At 42.2% G+C, this 17,743-nt stretch overlaps 1 protein-coding gene across 5 annotated transcripts in view; it reads right to left on the minus strand.

Annotated features, from left to right (window-relative positions):
• The window catches only part of GRPR (gastrin releasing peptide receptor), a 208,850-nt gene that overhangs the window by 97,155 nt on the left and 93,952 nt on the right, over nt 1-17,743 (minus strand). The window contains exon 2 of one of the 5 annotated variants that reach the window (XM_056559241.1): nt 9,957-10,086. The exons of the other annotated variants lie outside the window; for them this stretch is intronic. The gene's annotated coding sequence lies outside the window, so the exon portion shown is untranslated. The remainder of the gene's footprint in view (nt 1-9,956; nt 10,087-17,743) is intronic. 5 annotated transcript variants of the gene reach the window in all.

The following is a 17,743-nucleotide window of genomic DNA, read 5'->3' on the forward strand; positions in this document are numbered from 1 at the left end:
TCCTCTATATGAAAACAAGTATTATTATAAACCTGCCAGACACTGTATCCTCTAAATATAATACTACTACACACTATACTCTGATTATAAACCTTCCATACACCATACCCACTGAATATAATACTACCACACATCTGTACATTCTGAATATAACACCAACATACTGTACCCTCTGAATATAAATCTGCCACATACTGTACCCCTGAATATAATACCGCCACACACTGTACCCTCTGAATATACTACCACACACTGTACATTCTGAATATAATACCATCACATACTGCACCCTCTGAATATAAATCTACCACATACTGTACCCCTGAATATAATACCGCCACACACTGTACCCCTGAATATACTACCACCCACTGTACCCTCTGAATATAATACTACCACAAACTGCGCCCTCTGAATATAACGTTGCCATACAGTGCACCCTCTGAATATAATACCACAACCGCAGTAACACCCCTCAACATCCGTTAGCTGATGCTATTAGCACGGGAGGGGGTTTTGGTGGTGTTGCTAGTGGATGATGGGGGTGCTACTATTGGGGGGGTGTTGCTGGAGGATGATGAGGGTGCAACTGGCCATCCCCCCTGGCAGTATCACCGCCATCATCCTTCCGCAGGATCATCCTCCCGGCAGGAGCACCGCCATCATCCACCATCAGGATCTGCTGATGGAGGTGCTACTGCTGGGGGTGGGGGGTGTTGCTGGTGGATGATGAGGGTGCTACTGCCAGGGGGGAGCATTAGGTAGGCAGCAGTTCCCCCACTTTAGGTAGGCAGCAGTTCCCCCACATTATGTAGCATATTTTCCCCACATTAGGCAGCATAGATTCCCCACATTTGGTACGTGTTCCCCCACATTAGGTAGCAATTTCCCCACATTAGGTAGCACAGTTCCCCCACATTATGTAGCATATTTTCCCCACATTAGGCAGCATAGATTCCCCACATTTGGTACGTGTTCCCCCACATTAGGTAGCAATTTCCCCACATTAGGTAGCACAGATTCCCCACATTAGGTAGCAGTTTCCCCACATTAGGTAGCATAGACTCCCCACATTAGGTAGCATAGAATCCCCACATTAGGTAGCATAGACTCCGCACATTTGGTAGTAGTTACCCCACATTAGGCCGCAGGTTCCCTTGCAGGTTCCCCACAATGGGTCAAAGTCTCCCCACATTAGATCGCTGTTTAACCCCCCCCCCCCCCACACACACACAAAAAAAAACACATACAACACAGAGAGACACACACACAAACACACACACAGTCAAAGAGACACACACTCACAGACAGACACACACAGAGTCACAGTCACACACACAGAGTCACACAGTCACACGCACAGAGTCACACACACAGAGTCACACACACACAGAGTCACACACACACACACAGAGAGTCACACACACACACAGAAAATAAGGCATACTTGGCACACCAGAAGGCCTCCTACATAATTCCAATACAAGAAATGATTGTGGGCAGGGGTGTAGCGCTCCTGGGTCCCCCTGCAACACACACACACAGTCACATACACACACACACACACACACACAGTCACACATACACACACACACACATACACAGAGTCACACACAGACAGTCACACACATACAGAGATAGCGACAGACAGAGAGACAGACACACACACACTCACCCATCCAGCGCAGCGATCCTTCTCTCCGGGCACCCTGCGAGTGACGTCACTGACGTCCCATGCGGTGGTGCTGACAGACTGGCGCACAGCGGCGATGAAGGCGGGGGGGCAGCTGACGGACGGGCGCACAGCGGCGATGAAGGGCGGGGGGAGTTCTGTTGGACGGGCGCACAGCGCTGGTGAATGCGGGGGGGGGGGGCTGTTGGACGGGCTCACAGCGCTGGTGAATGCCAGGGGGGGGGTGCTGCCGGTCGGGTACTGATGGGGGGGGGGGGGTGTCGGTGTAGCTGGGGAGGGGGGGGGGTGCTGCAGAGCGTCTTGGTGTCACCCCATTAGGTTGGTGTCACCCGGTGCGGGCTGCAACCCCCCGCACCCGGGTCGCAACGCCACTGGGGGGGTCCACTGTTCTGGCACCACGGGGGGCTTTGTAAACGCACATGGCCCCTGACTTCCATTCCAAACAAATTCTCTCTCCAAAAGCTCAATGGCGCGCCTCCTCTTCTGAGCATTGTAGTGTGCCAGCAGAGCATTTGATATCCACACCTGAGGTATTTCCATACTCTGAAGAAATGGGGTTACAAATTTTGGGGGGCAATTTCTCCTATTACCCTTTGGAAAAATGTAAAATTTTGGGGGGAAAATGCATTTTAGTGAACAAATTTTTTTTTATTTCATTTACACATCTAACTTTAACAAAAAGTCGTCAAACACCTGTGGGGTGTTAAGGCTCACTGTACCCCTTGTTACATTCCTTGATGGGTGTAGTTTTCAAAATAGTAGGCCATGTGGGTATTTTTTTACTGTTCTGCTGTTCTGGCACCATAGGGGCTTCCAAAATGCGACATGCCCCCCAAAAACCATTTCAGCAAAATTTGCTTTCCAAAAGCCAAACGTGACTCTTTCTCTTCTGTGCATTATAGTTTGTCCGCAGAGCTTTTACGTCCTAACATGGGGCATTTTCATACTCAGAAGAGATGGGGTTACAAAGTTTGGGGGAATTTTCTCCCATTACCCTTTGTAAAAATGGTAAATTTGGGCAAAAAACTTCACTTTAGTGAAAATTTTTTTTTTCATTTACACATCAGACTTTAATGAAAACTCGTCAAACACCTGTGGGGTGTTAAGGCTCACTGTACCCCTTGTTACACTCCTTGAGGGGTGTAGTTTCCAAAATAGTATGCCTTGTGTTTTTTTTTTTTTTATTATATTTTTTTGCTATTCTGGCACCATAGGGGCTTCCTAAACATGACATGCCCCTCAATAACCATTTCAGAAAAACTCACTCGCTAAAATCCCATTGTCGCTCCTTCCCTTCTGAGCCCTCTACTGCACTCACCGAACACTTCACATACACATATGAGGTATTTCCTTAATCAAGAGAAATTGGGTTACAAATTTTGGGGGGCTTTTTCTCCTATTACCCCTTGTAAAAATTCAAAAACTGGCTCTACAAGAACATGCGAGTGTAAAAAAATGAAGATTTAGAATTTTCTCCTTCACTTTGCTGCTATTCCTGTGAAACACCTAGCAAACTTTCTGAATCTCATTTTAAATACTTTGAGGGGTGCAGTTTTTATAATGGGGTCATTTATGAGATATTTCTAGTATGAAGGCCCTTCAAATCCACTTCAAATCTTAACTGGTCCCTGAAAATTTCCGATTTAGAACATTTTTTGAAAAATTTGAAAATTGCTGCTGAACTTGGAAGTCCTGTGATGTGTTCCTAAAGTAAAAACACGTCAACTTTATGATGCAAACATAAAGTAGACATATTGTATATGTGAATCAATATATAATTTATTTGGAATGTCTATTTTTCTTACAAGCAGAGAGCTTCAAAGCTAGAAAAATGCAAAATTTTCAATTTTTGGGAATTTTTCACAAAGAAATGATGCAAGTATCGATGAAAATTTATCACTAACATAAAGTAGAATATGTCACGAAAAAAACTATCTCAGAATCAAATTTATAAGTAAAAGCATCCCATAGTTATTAATGCATAAAGTGATAGAGGTCAGATTTAAAAAAAAAAAAATGCTCCCATCCTTAGGGTCATAATGGGCTCCGTCCCTAAGGGATTAAGTATCTGCCTCTTGTAAGCAAGAAAGCAATCTTGGTGGCGCCTTCACTTTAAAGAGGCACTGTCATTATGAAAAACTTTTTATATTTTTTAGTACTACTGATAAGATTACTTTTTTAAAAATACATTTATTTTAAAAAAAGGAAATTTTACTAAAAAAAATCAAAAATGAAAATAGCCGCCACTAGGGGTCATCTGTCTTTATGCAGACATACTACTCCGTATTTTGAAGCATACTGGATACCGGATGTAACGTGTGTTGGTATTCAGTATAGGAGATCACCATTGCAACACTGCAGCCTTCAGCTGTTCCTAAACTGCACCTCCCATGATGGGAGTTGTAGTTTTGCAACAACTGGGGGTACAATCTTTGTAAAACTACGTTTTAGAGCTGTGTATTCTCTAGTTGTGTGGCTCCAGCTCTTGAAAAACTACAAAGGAGTGTGGGCATCTGTAGTTGTAGCAGATAAGTCATTACAGTGAGGGAGAGAGACAGACACGCCCCCTCCAGAAGGCAAGAACACAAAGCAAGTGAGCAAGATATAAATACTATTTGTTAAAGATATATATGTCCTAGACACATAAATCAAGATCAGGATTAGGTACTGAGTAACAGATAATGTTTTTTCTTTTGCACTGACAGGTACGCTTTAAAGGTTCCTTAGAGCGTATACTAGGAATTCCTCAATCATAAAAAGAATTACTTCTGTTTGTTGTCGGAGTGATATGTTAGATGAAGCAAGGACTGCTGAAATCTCTAAGTAGTTACCATATAGTTTCATCAAAAGGGTAAAACCGTATAAGCAATATCTATTACTGTCCACAGTGTTACGGGCTTATGGCAGGCTAAAGTTAGTCCAATAAAATCTGCTAACAAATAGCTGAGAAGCTGCCCAGCATTTTACATTTCTCTGGTTCTTATACTTTATTGTCAAGTTGCTCCTGTAGTGGAGAGTGATTGTATTAATAACAGAACATTGGGACCAACAATATAAGTAATAATGTACGGTATTACAGTGTGAAGAGGTCCTCCAAGGATGAAGATAGTACTTAACCATAATGAGCATCTTTAGCTATTGTGATTCACGGACCACACGGCAGCTTCTGAATTTATGTACCCTGCGCCTGCTTTTATAGTGCAATTAAAATTTTATTTTAACTAAACTAAACTGAAATATTTGTACACATTTTGCACATATTTATTATTTTTTTTTATCTATCAGCTGCAGACAGTAAACAATTCACTTTATGTAATCAGTTATATTATAGGCGGTCCTAACTTGTAATATATGAGGAAATTCGGCCCATAACTTGGATTTATAAAGATTAAAATATAAGATAACTCCCCCAAACTAAATCCCCCAGCTATAGTTCTGGTATGTAATACTGCAGACCAAATATTGATACATTGTTTAATAAAATGTTTGAAAGTTTCATAAAAGTGTTCTTTATTCGGTTCTTTAGTATCTAGAAGAGTATGTTTCAATAAGTGGGTCCTGTAATGTTTAATGGCATCGCACAGTTTTCACTTGTTTTTTTTTCTGGCAGTTTTTGGAGATCTGCCACTGCAGTTTTTGAGCCAAAGTCAGAAGTGTATTCAAAAGGAATAGGACATATAAAGGAAGGACTTACACTTCTCCTTCCTTATGGATCCACTTCGGACTTTGACTCAAAAACTACAGTGGCAGTATTCCAAAAATTGCCAGAAAAAAAACCAAGTGGAAACTTAGCCTTAAAGGGGTACTCCGCCCCTAGACATCTTATCCCCTATCCAAAGGATAGGGGATAAGATGTCAGATCGTCGCGGTCCCGCTGCTGGGGACCCCCGGGATTGCCGCTGCAGCACCCTGCTGTCATTACTGCACAGAGCGAGTTCGCTCTGCACATAATGACGTCACAGCCCGCCCCCCTCAATCCGAGTCTATGGGAGGGGGCGTGGCGGTCGTCACGCCCCTGCCATAGACTTGTATTAAGGGGGCGGGTCGTGATGTCACGAGGGGCGGAGCCATGACGACACGCTGCTCCGTCCCCTGTATCGATCTCGCTCTGTGCAGTAATGATAGAGGGGTGCCGCAGCGGCAATCCCGGGGGTCCCCAGCAGCTGGACCACGGCGATCTGACATCTTATCCCCTATCCTTAGGATAGGGGATAAGATGTCTAGGGGCGGAGTACCCCTTTAAGGCTATGTGCACACAAGGTATTTTGAGATTCATTTTTAAAGCTCTCAGACTTTTTTTGTGTTTTGAGTATTGTTTTTGCATTTCTCAACAGTTTTTTTTTGTTTTTTTAGAATTGTTCATCAGATTCTTCGACTACAGCAAACACTCAGCAAACCAACTGTTTTTAGGAGGGGAAAAAATCCCCAAAATGTTGTTGAAGTGGATGTAGCTCAAAAGAAGTCCGTCCCTCTTCATTTTACGTCTGTAATATTTACGGGTATAAAATGCTACGCTGCATGGTCAAAGAAGTCTTACACATATCAATCCCCTCTTAGCAGCAATTCTTGTATGATTATGACATGGAATATATCTCTAAATTGTTAAAAGGGTGAATTGACCTTATGTTTTATCTGCTTCGGAAGGAGCACAGCAAAGAAAAAAAGCACCCTCTCCTGCCTTTTTTGCTCCCACGCTGCAACCAAAAGCACGGAACTCGGCCGCATCAATGTCCCGCCTCAGCCGGTGATTGTGTGACTTGTCGCGTCAACAAAACCCGGAATTGGACACTGGGAACTGGCATGAGAGCGAGGAAGGTAAGAGAGGTTAATATTTTTCACTATTTATCTTTTTAAATAATCCTGAAGACTTGTAGTTTTCAGTCTGGCACTAAAGCCTAATAATAAATGGACACTTACTGTTCTGTAGAGAAAGCATTATTGCAATCTCATAATCATATGCAGGACTATATTGAAAGGGGATACCAGTATATAAAGAAAAGATCAGGCCATTTACAATAGGTGATACTACAATTCCTCCTCTCCTGCACAAGCATAGCTAGAAAACATCTGCCTAGATGTCAATGAGCCCGGCCCTTCCGTCTATAATTTCCTATGTCCATGTAGATGCTGTAAAGTATATATCTAAATCCTGGTAAAAGAGCAGAGAAGGAGCTCAGCAAACTTGGCTGCCCCTTAATGAAGTACACATAACATGAAATTAAAAAAATGACAGTTAGAAAATAGAAACAAGGTAAAAAAAAAAAAAAACATGTTTTGGCATTTGGCTTCAATCGGTAAAAATAAATCTAAGTTGACAAATTTCCTCTATGTCTAATAGGTCATTGGTAATTGGTCCCAAAATCATGCTTCCTTTAGAGGCTTTATTGTGTTAAAAATAACAAAAAAAAACGAAAGATAGAATTAGCAGACAGAATATGGTACTTTTTCAAAAGTACAGTTTTCTTTGATTTTTGTACACCCACAGCCTCACTGAATTATTATTATGAATAGAACAAAGAAATCAGAGGTTGATAAATCCATTCTGTTCAATCAATTTTAATTCACATTCATTTTAACTAAATACTTTTTCTGAACATTTACATTTGTACTGAAATAAACAGAAAATGCAAAGTGCTGACAACAAAAGCTTAATGTTGCCCTTGGGCTCTCCGTTCACTTGAATGTCAGGCATTAGTGAAAATTCTGGGAAATGTACATTTATTCATTCTATGTGGAACTTACAGATAGCCAAGGAGCTGCCAGTCTTTTCCAAAGAAACGAGAAATAGACTACATGGGATAGAGACCCCACCACCACCACACCAAATAGATAAATAAATAATAAATAAAGACAGACAACCTTTTGGATGAAAAGGCCACGGCCGTTTATTGAGGGGAATAAATAATTAAATAATTTATTAATAATTTACCATATAAAACCATAAATATAAATATCAACTAAATACTCCATAACTTGAATATCAACTTAATAACCACCAACTGTCCGGCCAGAGCATTCTGGGTGACCCCCACAGCACTCAACGGCTGTCCGCCCAACCTTGGGTGACATCCCTCAGAAACGGCCGTGACAAGGGAGGGGGAGGGCGATGTGATCCTCTTCCTTTCTTCCCAGGACTGAACACTGCTATCAGGATGACTGCTTATTTATCCCTTACCAATTTCCCGCCGGAGCCGGGTCCACCAATCAAAATACGCTCCAAAACTGCCCAGCAAAAGCTGGCCCTGTAAGAAAACTTTACACCACCGTGAGTCATCCACATATTAACCCTTTATAAGATATTATAAACTCTAGCTGATGAAATCTCCTCATTCACATCACACTGGAGGTGTGGGGGGGGGGGGCACATCCCATGTGGCCCCTCCGTTACCCTCCTGGGCGCTGTACATGGGATAGAGACCCCCCCACCACCACACCAAATAGATAAATAAATAACAAATAATAAATAAAGACAGACAACCTTTTGGATGAAAAGGCCACAGCCGTTTATTGAGGGGAATAAATAATTAAATAATTAATTAATAATTTACCATAGCCATGAATATAAATATCAACTAAATACTTCATAACTTGAATATCAACTTAATAACCACCAACTGTCCGCCCAGAGCAATCTGGGTGACCCCCAAAAGCGTGCCTGCTTACAGGCGAGCACCCCCCGAAGCCATGGCCAAGTCAATTATATTTTTCAAACCGACATTAAAGATATCCATCCCAATTTCGGACAAGTGAACATAATCATAACGAAAAAGCCCTGGCTCAAAACCCTCCAGCTCAGTGTGCCTGTATGAGAAGCCCTTAACAGCAGCCATACATTTTTCTATCCCTCTATTAAGTCTTTTATGTATGCGGTCCATGAACCTAGTGTTCCTCAAAGACCAGGACCTCCTTGGGATAAGCTCGGAGAAAACTAACATGCATGAGGGAAAAGTGTCATGTATAGCGAAAAGAACCTGCTTGAAATTTTTAAATAATAATGATGTGCAAACTCTGCCAACATCGTTCCCCCCCCGCGTGCAGAATCATTACATCTGGGGGGGGAGGGGCAGATACCCCTCTCACCAGCCCAAAATACACAGACCTTATCAATTAGATATCCCAGATTCAGGCCATATGACCTATCAGCTGCCCGCCTCTCAGCCCAGTGAATGAAGGAGTGTCCAACAATCTATACTATCCTCACTAGCTCATCTGTAAAATAATTTAATTTATTAAAAGATCAGGGCGTAAATAAATTTTATATCTGTCTGACTTCCATCTACCCATAGCTTTTATTATGTTAGCAGGCAAACCGGCCAGTGATGTCTCCGTTGCTGCACCAATTCTTAATGAGTGGGGACATATTTTAAAATTACCCAAACCCAGATGCGCACAGCATTTCTTTAATATGTATCTGAATTGGAAGTTGGTGAGAGCAGAGCCATCCCTGTGTAACAAAAAAGGTTGGCCATCTAGAGGCCGGGTAGCCATATATAACTTTAACAGAAGAATCCAGCAGCACACTGCCAGCACAAGGATATAGGTGAAACATGAAAATGCAGTTAAAACATGGAGAGCTATACAGCTATGGTGTAATAGATGCAAATGTGAAACTATGAAATAGTGAGGCACTGAGCTCGCAAATTTGTCTCCGCCGGCGGACAAATAGCTTGAACCGTCCCACCGCGATAAGTTAGCCTCCTTGGGACGGACCCTACACTGTGTATATGCCTCTGTGTGAACAGTTCAGTAAGCATGGCAGGATCTGGAACATCCAAGACACCTTATATACACACCTGATAGAGGTGGGTGGGGTGCAAGGCCAACATGGAGGTAGCCATGTCCAGCGGAGAGGGTGACCATTTATTTTCAGCTGCTAGCTCCCCTATCCGCAAGGCACCGAAAAATGCCGAAACAAAGGCTGATTGGAAAAGCAAATGTTTCATATTCATCCGTACACACTTGAACACAAGCATCAACAACCTTCTGCAGCAACACATAGTCAATAGGTCTCCTCTGGTCTTTCTTAGCAATGGAAAGCCTGTACCCTTTCAAAACTTGCTTGACTTGGTAAAATAGGTTAATGGGGCGCACATCAAACCACTTTTGAAAGAACGCTATACCTGCTAGAACACTAGAAAAGTGGCTGTGGGATAACTCTTTTGCCAACAGACCTGCTATGATCTGTAAGGAAGAATTAACCTCAGATTGATACAAAGAAACGCCATTAGAAACACAAAAAGATAACCATTTACACCATACTTACTATATTCTTTATAAGTTTTCTCAGAAATAGCTCTCATAGCGAAGTGTTGTATTAATCCCATACTAGGTTCCATAAGTGAGTTGGGCAGGGGAAGCCCTCCATATCCGCTTCCGGGCAAAGCTTGTGAAATCTGCAAAACCGACCCCGTGACAGTGCATCAGCTATAACGTTACTTTCCCCTTTTATATACTGAGCTTTCAACCATATATTCAATCTAAGACATAACAAGACTAAATGACGGAGTAACTTAATGACCGGGTCTGATTTTGATGACAAGCAATTGATGGCAAATGCAACCCCTTTGTTATCTGTATGGATCAAAATCCATCTATTCTTAAACTCTGAACCGCAAACGACCAAAGCCACTACCACAGGAAATAACTCTAACAACACAATGTTACTTGTAAACCCCGCCGCTGACCAACTGGGTCGCCAGGGTTCGCACACCAGTGACCTCTAAAATATGCCCCAAAGCCGGATGAGCCAGCAGCATCTGTAAACACCCCTAACTGGGATAAGTCCTTGAACTCAGCCTGCCAAACTGATGATCCATTAAAGTCTGATAGGAACTCGGCCCACAATGATAAATCATCCTTTAATGATCTGTTTAAACAAATATGACACTTAGGATGTTTAATCCCCCTGGTTGCTAAATATAACCTTTTTGAAAAAACTCTACCCATGGGGATTACCTTGGATGCAAAGACAAACATACCAAATAACTGCTGTAGTTCTTTAAGTGTAACCTTTTTTCTTAACATAAAGTTATTAATACCTAACAACATAACCTGAATTTTATCCTGTGGCAAACTAAAACACATGTTCACGCTATCTATACTGATACCCAAAAACACTAACGCTTTGACTGGTAAAACTGTCTTCTCCTGTGCTAATGGAATCCCAAAAAGGCTGCAAATCTCAACAAAAGTATTAAATAATCTAAAAACATCTTCATTTAAACCAGAACCCAAGAACAAAAAATCATCTAAATAATGAACAATGTAACCCACCGGACACCTCTGCTTAACTACCCACTCCAAAAAGGAAGCGAATGCCTAAAATAGAAACATGACAGGGAGAACCCCATAGGCAGGGCCTTGTCAAAATAGAATTTATTCTCAAATTGAAAACCCAGAGAATTATAACCTGACTCTCTAACTGGGAGTAATCTGAATGCGGATTTGATATCAACCTTGGCCAACCATGCTCCATGTCCTGCTTCCCTTAACAGGGCCAAGGCAGAATCAAGTGTTGCATATTCTACTGCAAAATCCTTTGGATTCACCTCATCATTTAGTGATTTTTTAAGTGGATACGATAAATGATGTATGAGCCTAAAAGCGCCTGGCTCTTTTTTAGGTACCACCCCTAATGGCGATAATCTGAAATTTCTAAAGGGAGGGGAATCAAAGGGGCCTTCCAACCTGTCTTCAGCAACTTCTTTGCCAATTTTTTCCCTGACTACATCCATATTCTGGGAAACTGATTCCAAACACAACCAGAACCAGAAAATTCAGGAACAAAAAATCCTTTAGAAAAACCTTCAATCAAAAGATTAGCTATCCGTGTGTTTGGGAACTTGCTTATATAGGGCAGCATGTTTATGAGCCTCACTGGCGTCAACGCTGCGGGAAAGCATCTCCCTGCTGGATGGCATATGTTGGGTGGACAAATTGATCTTTTTGAAGCACTTATTAACTGGGTGGTTCCCTGCTCAGTGTGCACTTGTGCTTATATTTACAGCTTGACTGCCACCGACATTGCCCGTCATTGAATGCGAAGCACACCACTTTACGAAAATTGCTCTGACCAGTGACAGGCAAGCTGCGAGACCTTTGGTTAGGCAACATGAGATTGATCCACAGGCCCGCATCCTTCTGGCCCCACTTCATATGTGGATGTACTGAGAGTTTTTGTCTGAGCATTTCATCATATAGAATCCAAGCAGACCCGCCAAAGTTTCTGTATGCTTCCAAGATAATATCTATGTTTTTCACTCATTACTGCTGCTAAAATGCAGAATGCCTGGATCCAATTCTGAAATGTCTTAACTGTACGTTTCTTATCATCTTCACTATTTTTATTATCTGAGGTGATGGGGAGCTGTTCTTTTGAGGATGGCAAGAGGGAAAACATATCAATGTATTCCCCTTTCCATGTTTTCTTTTTTATTGTAGGTAACAGGTGAAAACCTAGTGCAGAAAACATGTCAATGCTTCTTTCATACATATACCTGGCACCAGGCTGGAAGGGACAACAGTCCCGCCACTGATGTCAGGTACACTATCAGATCTAGTATTGGCTACCTGTGGAGCGGAAACAGGCTTCAAAATCCTGGCTGCCTCCGCTCCCAGGCTAGCAGGACCATTGCCTGCAGTAGTAATAGAAGGCTGGCTGGCCCAAGCTAAACTAGCATTAGATTGGTTGTTGCTTCCTTCCCCTCTGGGCATGGCGGCGACCATATTAAATAATGACGCCAGCCCAGAGAAGAAATCCTGCCCAGATGTGGAAAGAGCCCCCCCGGCTGATGTGTTGTGGCCTAGTGTGTGAAGTGCAGGCACATACTCACCACCAGCCTTGTTCAGCGACGCAGCTGAGCCCAGCCTCTCCTGCCTCTGCGGTGACGTTGCCTCCAGCTGATGGGCGGGGTCCTCTTCGCAGCTGCCCTGCTGGTACTTGCTTCCGCCGGTGAGTATCCCCTCCTCTTGGGCCGGCTGCTGTTTCGGGACGAGCGACGGGGGAGATGGCTGGCTCCGGCTTCTGACGTCACTTCCGTCGCAATGTCCTGGCGTAGCTACGCCTCCACTTCGTCTTCCGGTCGGCGTCCCGCGGAGTCCAGAGCGGCCACAGCAGATGCCTCGGTAGCAGGTAAGTGGAACTCCTCCGCTCCCGACACCGGCTGTTCTTCTAGGCAACGGATGAGCCATTCTTCGACCCCAGCCCCGGCCGCTCGCTCCAGTAAGCGCATATATAGCTCTTTTACAGCGCCGCTGATAGCGCCGGCCAGGGCTGTCTCTTCTGGCTGCTGCATCACTTGGCCACAGCACCAGGAATCCGATGTGATCCTCTTCCTTTGTTCCCAGGACTGAGCATTGCTACCAGGATGACTGCTTATTTATCCCTTACCAATTTCCCACTGGAGCCGGGTCCACCAATCAAAATACGCTCCAAAACTGCCCATCCACATATTAACCCTTTATAAAATGTTATAAACTCTAGCTGATGAAATCTCCTCATTCACATCACACTGGGGGTGTGTGTGTGTGTGGGGGGGGGGGGGCACATCCCATGTGGCCCCTCCGTTACCCTCCTGGGCCCTGTACAGTAGATATTCATTTCCCATTTTTAATCCTATATTAACTTTTACCATAGATTTTTGAGCCAGTAGAAAAATCAGATTTTTTAGATGGTATTTAACTAATACTCGTATGGTATTAAAAAGTTTTAGTGAGAAGGTCATACACCTGATATAGTCACTCAGCTAATCGCACAATTTATGTGAAGGGCGCATGATGGGGGTATTATATGTGAGGGGCGCATGATGGGGGCATTATATGTGAGGGGCACAGCACAGGGGGCATTATACGTGCGGGACGCATGATGGGGGCTTTATATATGAGGGGCGCATGATGGAGGCATTATATGTGAGGGGCAAAGAATGGGGGCATTATATGTGTGGGGCACAGCACAGGGGGCATTATATGTGTGGGGCACATGGCAGGAGCATTATATGTGAGGGGCACAGCACAGAGGGCATTATTATGTGGGGGGAACAGGACAGGTCATAATTATTATATGTAGGGGCACAAGATGGGGCATTCTTACTATATGTGAAGGCACAGAGTGTTTTGCCTTTCAGAAGTATAGTGTATATTTTGAGGAATTTCTGGGGTGGTACGTTTTTTAGGGGCCACAATACATTACAGTATTTTACTCAGAGGGTGCACTGCACAGCAAGTTATATTCAGAGAATGCACTGAGTGGTAGTATTAGATTTAGAGGGCACAGTGTGTGGTAGTATTATATTCAGTGGGTACAGTGTGTGATAGTATTATATTTAGAGGGTGCAGTGTGTGATAGTATTATATTCAGAGGGTGCAGGGTGTGATAGTATTATATTCAGAGGGTACAGTGTGTTGTATATTCAGGGGGTACAGTGTGTCAGAATTATATTCAGAGGGTGTGTGCCAGTATTATATTCAAAGAATACAGTGTCACTGATATCATTGTGTATTCTCCTCACTATAGAGAAGATGTCACCTGTAATCACTGATCTCTATAGTGAGGAGAATACACAATGATATCAGTGATTACAGGTGACGTCTTCTCTATAGTGAGGAGAATACACAATGATATCAGTGATTACAGGTGACGTCTTCTCTATAGGGAGGAGAATACACAATGATAAGATGTCACCTGTAGTCACTGATATCACTGTGTATTCTCCTCACTATAGAGGAGACGTCACCTGTAATCACTGATATCGTTGTGTATTCTCCTCACTATAGAGAAGAGGTCATCTGTAATCACTGATATCATTCTGTATTCTCCTCACTATAGAGAAGACGTCACCTGTAATCACTGATCTCTATAGTGAGGAGAATACACAATGATATCAGCGATTACAGGTGACGTCTTCTCTATAGTGAGGAGAATACACAATGATAAAACGTCACCTGTAGTCACTGATATCACTGTGTATTCTCCTCACTATAGAGGAGACGTCACCTGTAATCACTGATATCATTGTGTATTCTCCTCACTATAGAGAAGAGGTCATCTGTAATCACTGAAATCATTCTGTATTCTCCTCACTATGTCACATCAGAGCTGTAGTTACTTGTAAGTTCTGCAGTTATGATGGGTGAAACAACAACTCCCAGCATCCCCTTACCACTGCTTAGGTCATACTGGGAGCTGTAGTTTTAAATGGTAAAAAATTTCTTTAGCACTTTCCCATTCTGTGGCAATTGGTATATTTGATTATTATTCTGACATATGAGCACGGCCTAAGAGTCTTAAGCAAGATTAGGACTGTATGATACATTTAATAATATTGTAAGTTCCGTAATCTTATTTTCTGTCCGCCAACACAAAATACTCTAATAGTGCCCTTCCCGAGACTCGACTCTGGATCAGCCCCTGAACTATGCTCCATGTTCCTGTAAAAACTAAGCTAGCTATGCTACACCTGTGTAAAACTAGGCTAACACTATGCTACACTACACTGGGGTAATATTATGCTTACTCTATGCTATGCTACACTGGTGTAAAACTACACTCAGGCTAGGATTCCACTGAGGTTTTTGCATTGCGTTTTTTTAGGCTTAAAAACGTCAGAAAAACGTCAGAAAAACTGCCACTGTTTTTTCCTGCGCTTTGGCATTTTTTCTTGCATTTTTTTCTTGTGTTTTTACCTTTGTGTGCAATTTGCCTTTTTTGGCCCCTTTTGCATTTTTTTCAAAATTTGTTGGGTAACAAAAAAAAAAAAGATGCAGTAGGGATGGAAAATTATGTATTTAACTAAATTTACATTTTTTTATAACAAAATTTTTATTCATTTTTAATAAAGTGTGTGTGTTTCACCTTTTTCTCTCTATTTTTTACATTTTTTAGGTAGTACTACTACTCCCAGCATGGAGTAATAGTACCTGTACTAATAGACATATCGCCCAGAGATGCGGAGCAGCTCTATACAGTGCTCGCATCGCTGCGATCTGTCTATTATTGCAGGTACTAAGCTTCCAGCATGAAGCAGAGTGTGCTTCATGTTGGGAGCTGTAGTACCTGCAGTTAAAGGGGTTATCCAGGAAAAAACATTTTTTTATATATAAACTGGCTTTTTATATATAAACAGATTTGTAAATTACTTCTATTAAAAAATCTTAATCCTTTGAGTACTTAAGAGCTTCTGAAGTTAAGGTTGTTCTTTTCTGTCTAAGTGCTCTCTGATGACACGTGTCTCGGGAACCGCCCAGTTTAGAAGAGGTTTGCTATGGGGATTTGCTTCTAAACTGGGCGGTTCCCGAGACATGTGTCATCAGAGAGCACTTAGACAGAAAAGAACAACCTTAACTTCAGAAGCTCATAAGTACTGAAAGGATTAAGATTTTTTAATAGAAGTAATTTACAAATCTGTTTAACTTTCTGGAGCCAGTTGATATATTAAAAAAAGTTTTTTTTCCTGGAATACCCTTTAAAAAGTCCTGAGCTCCTTCTCTGCTCTTTTACCAGGATTTAGATATATACTTTACAGCATCTACATGGGCATAGGAAATTATAGACGGAAGGGGCAGGGCCGGACTGGGGCTAAAAACCAGCTCTGGAAAAATTATCATACCAGCCCCACAGCATTGCGTCATTGTAGCAGTCACTGGCTGCAGGGAAGGAAAAGGGAAGCCTGGCATTAAATGATTTCACAGGCCTCTATAAGAGAACTATGTTGAGGCTGTGCCCTGAAGTCAAAGGGGCGCAGCCTCAACATACAAGACAGAAATGTGGTATTAACCCCTTCATGACCCAGCCCATTTTCACCTTCATGACCTGGGCATTTTTTGAAAATCTGACCACTGTCACTTTAAACATTAATAACTCTGGGATGCTTTTACTTATCATTCTGATTCCGAGATTGTTTTTTCGTGACATATTCTACTTTATGTTATCGGTAAAATTTCACTGATATTTGTATCCTTTCTTGGTAAAAAATCTAAAAATTTCATGAAAATTTTGAAAATTTAGCATTTTTCTAACTTTGAAAGTCTCTGCTTGAAAGGAAAATGGATATTCCAAATAAATTACATATTGATTCACATATACAATATGTCTACTTTGTGTTTGCATTAAAAAATTGACAAGTTTTTACTTTTGGAGGGCACCAGAGGGCTTCAAAGTTCCGCAGCAATTTTCCAATTTTTCTCAAGATTTTCAAAATCGTTAATTTTCAGGGCCCAGTTCAGGTTGGAAGTGGATTTTAAGGATCTTCATATTAGAAATACCCCATAAATGACCCCATTATAAAAACTGCACCCCCCAAAGTATTCAAAATGACATTCAGTAAGTGTGTTTACCCTTTAGGTGTTTCACAGGAATAGCAGCAAAGTGAAGGAGAAAATTCTAAATCTTCATTTTTTACACTCGCATTTTCTTGTAGACCCAATTTTTGAAATTTTACAAGGGGTAAAAGGAGAGAAATCACCCTAAAATTGGTAACCCAATTTCTCTTGAGTAAGGAAATACCTCATATGCGTATGTAAAGTGTTCGGTGGGCGCAGTAGAGGGCTCAGAAGGGAAGGAGCGACAATGGGATTTTGGAGAGTACGTTTTTCTGAAAGGGTTTTTGGGGGGCATGTGCCATTTAGGAAGCCCCTATGGTGCCAGAACAGTGGACCCCCCCCACATGTGACCCCATTTTGGAAAATATACCCCTCATGGAATTTAATAATGGGTGCAGTGAGCATTTACACCCCACTGGCGTTTGACAGATATTTGAAACAGTGGACTGTGCAAATCAAAAATTTTATTTTTCATTTTCACAGACCACTGTTCCAAAAATCTGTCATACACCAGTGGGGTGTAAATGCTCACTGCACCCCTTATTACATTCCGTGAGGGGTGTAGTTTCCAAAATGGGGTCACATGTGGATATTTATTGTTTTGCGTTTGTCAGAACTGCTGTAACAATCAGCCACCCCTCTGCAAATCGCCTCAAATGTACATGGTGCACTCTCCCTTCTGGGCCTTTTTGTGCGCCCCAGAGCACTTTGCGCCCACATATGGGGTATCTCCGT

The sequence above is a fragment of the Hyla sarda genome, chromosome 2, assembly GCF_029499605.1.
Source record: "Hyla sarda isolate aHylSar1 chromosome 2, aHylSar1.hap1, whole genome shotgun sequence".
Taxonomy (NCBI): domain Eukaryota; kingdom Metazoa; phylum Chordata; class Amphibia; order Anura; family Hylidae; genus Hyla; species Hyla sarda.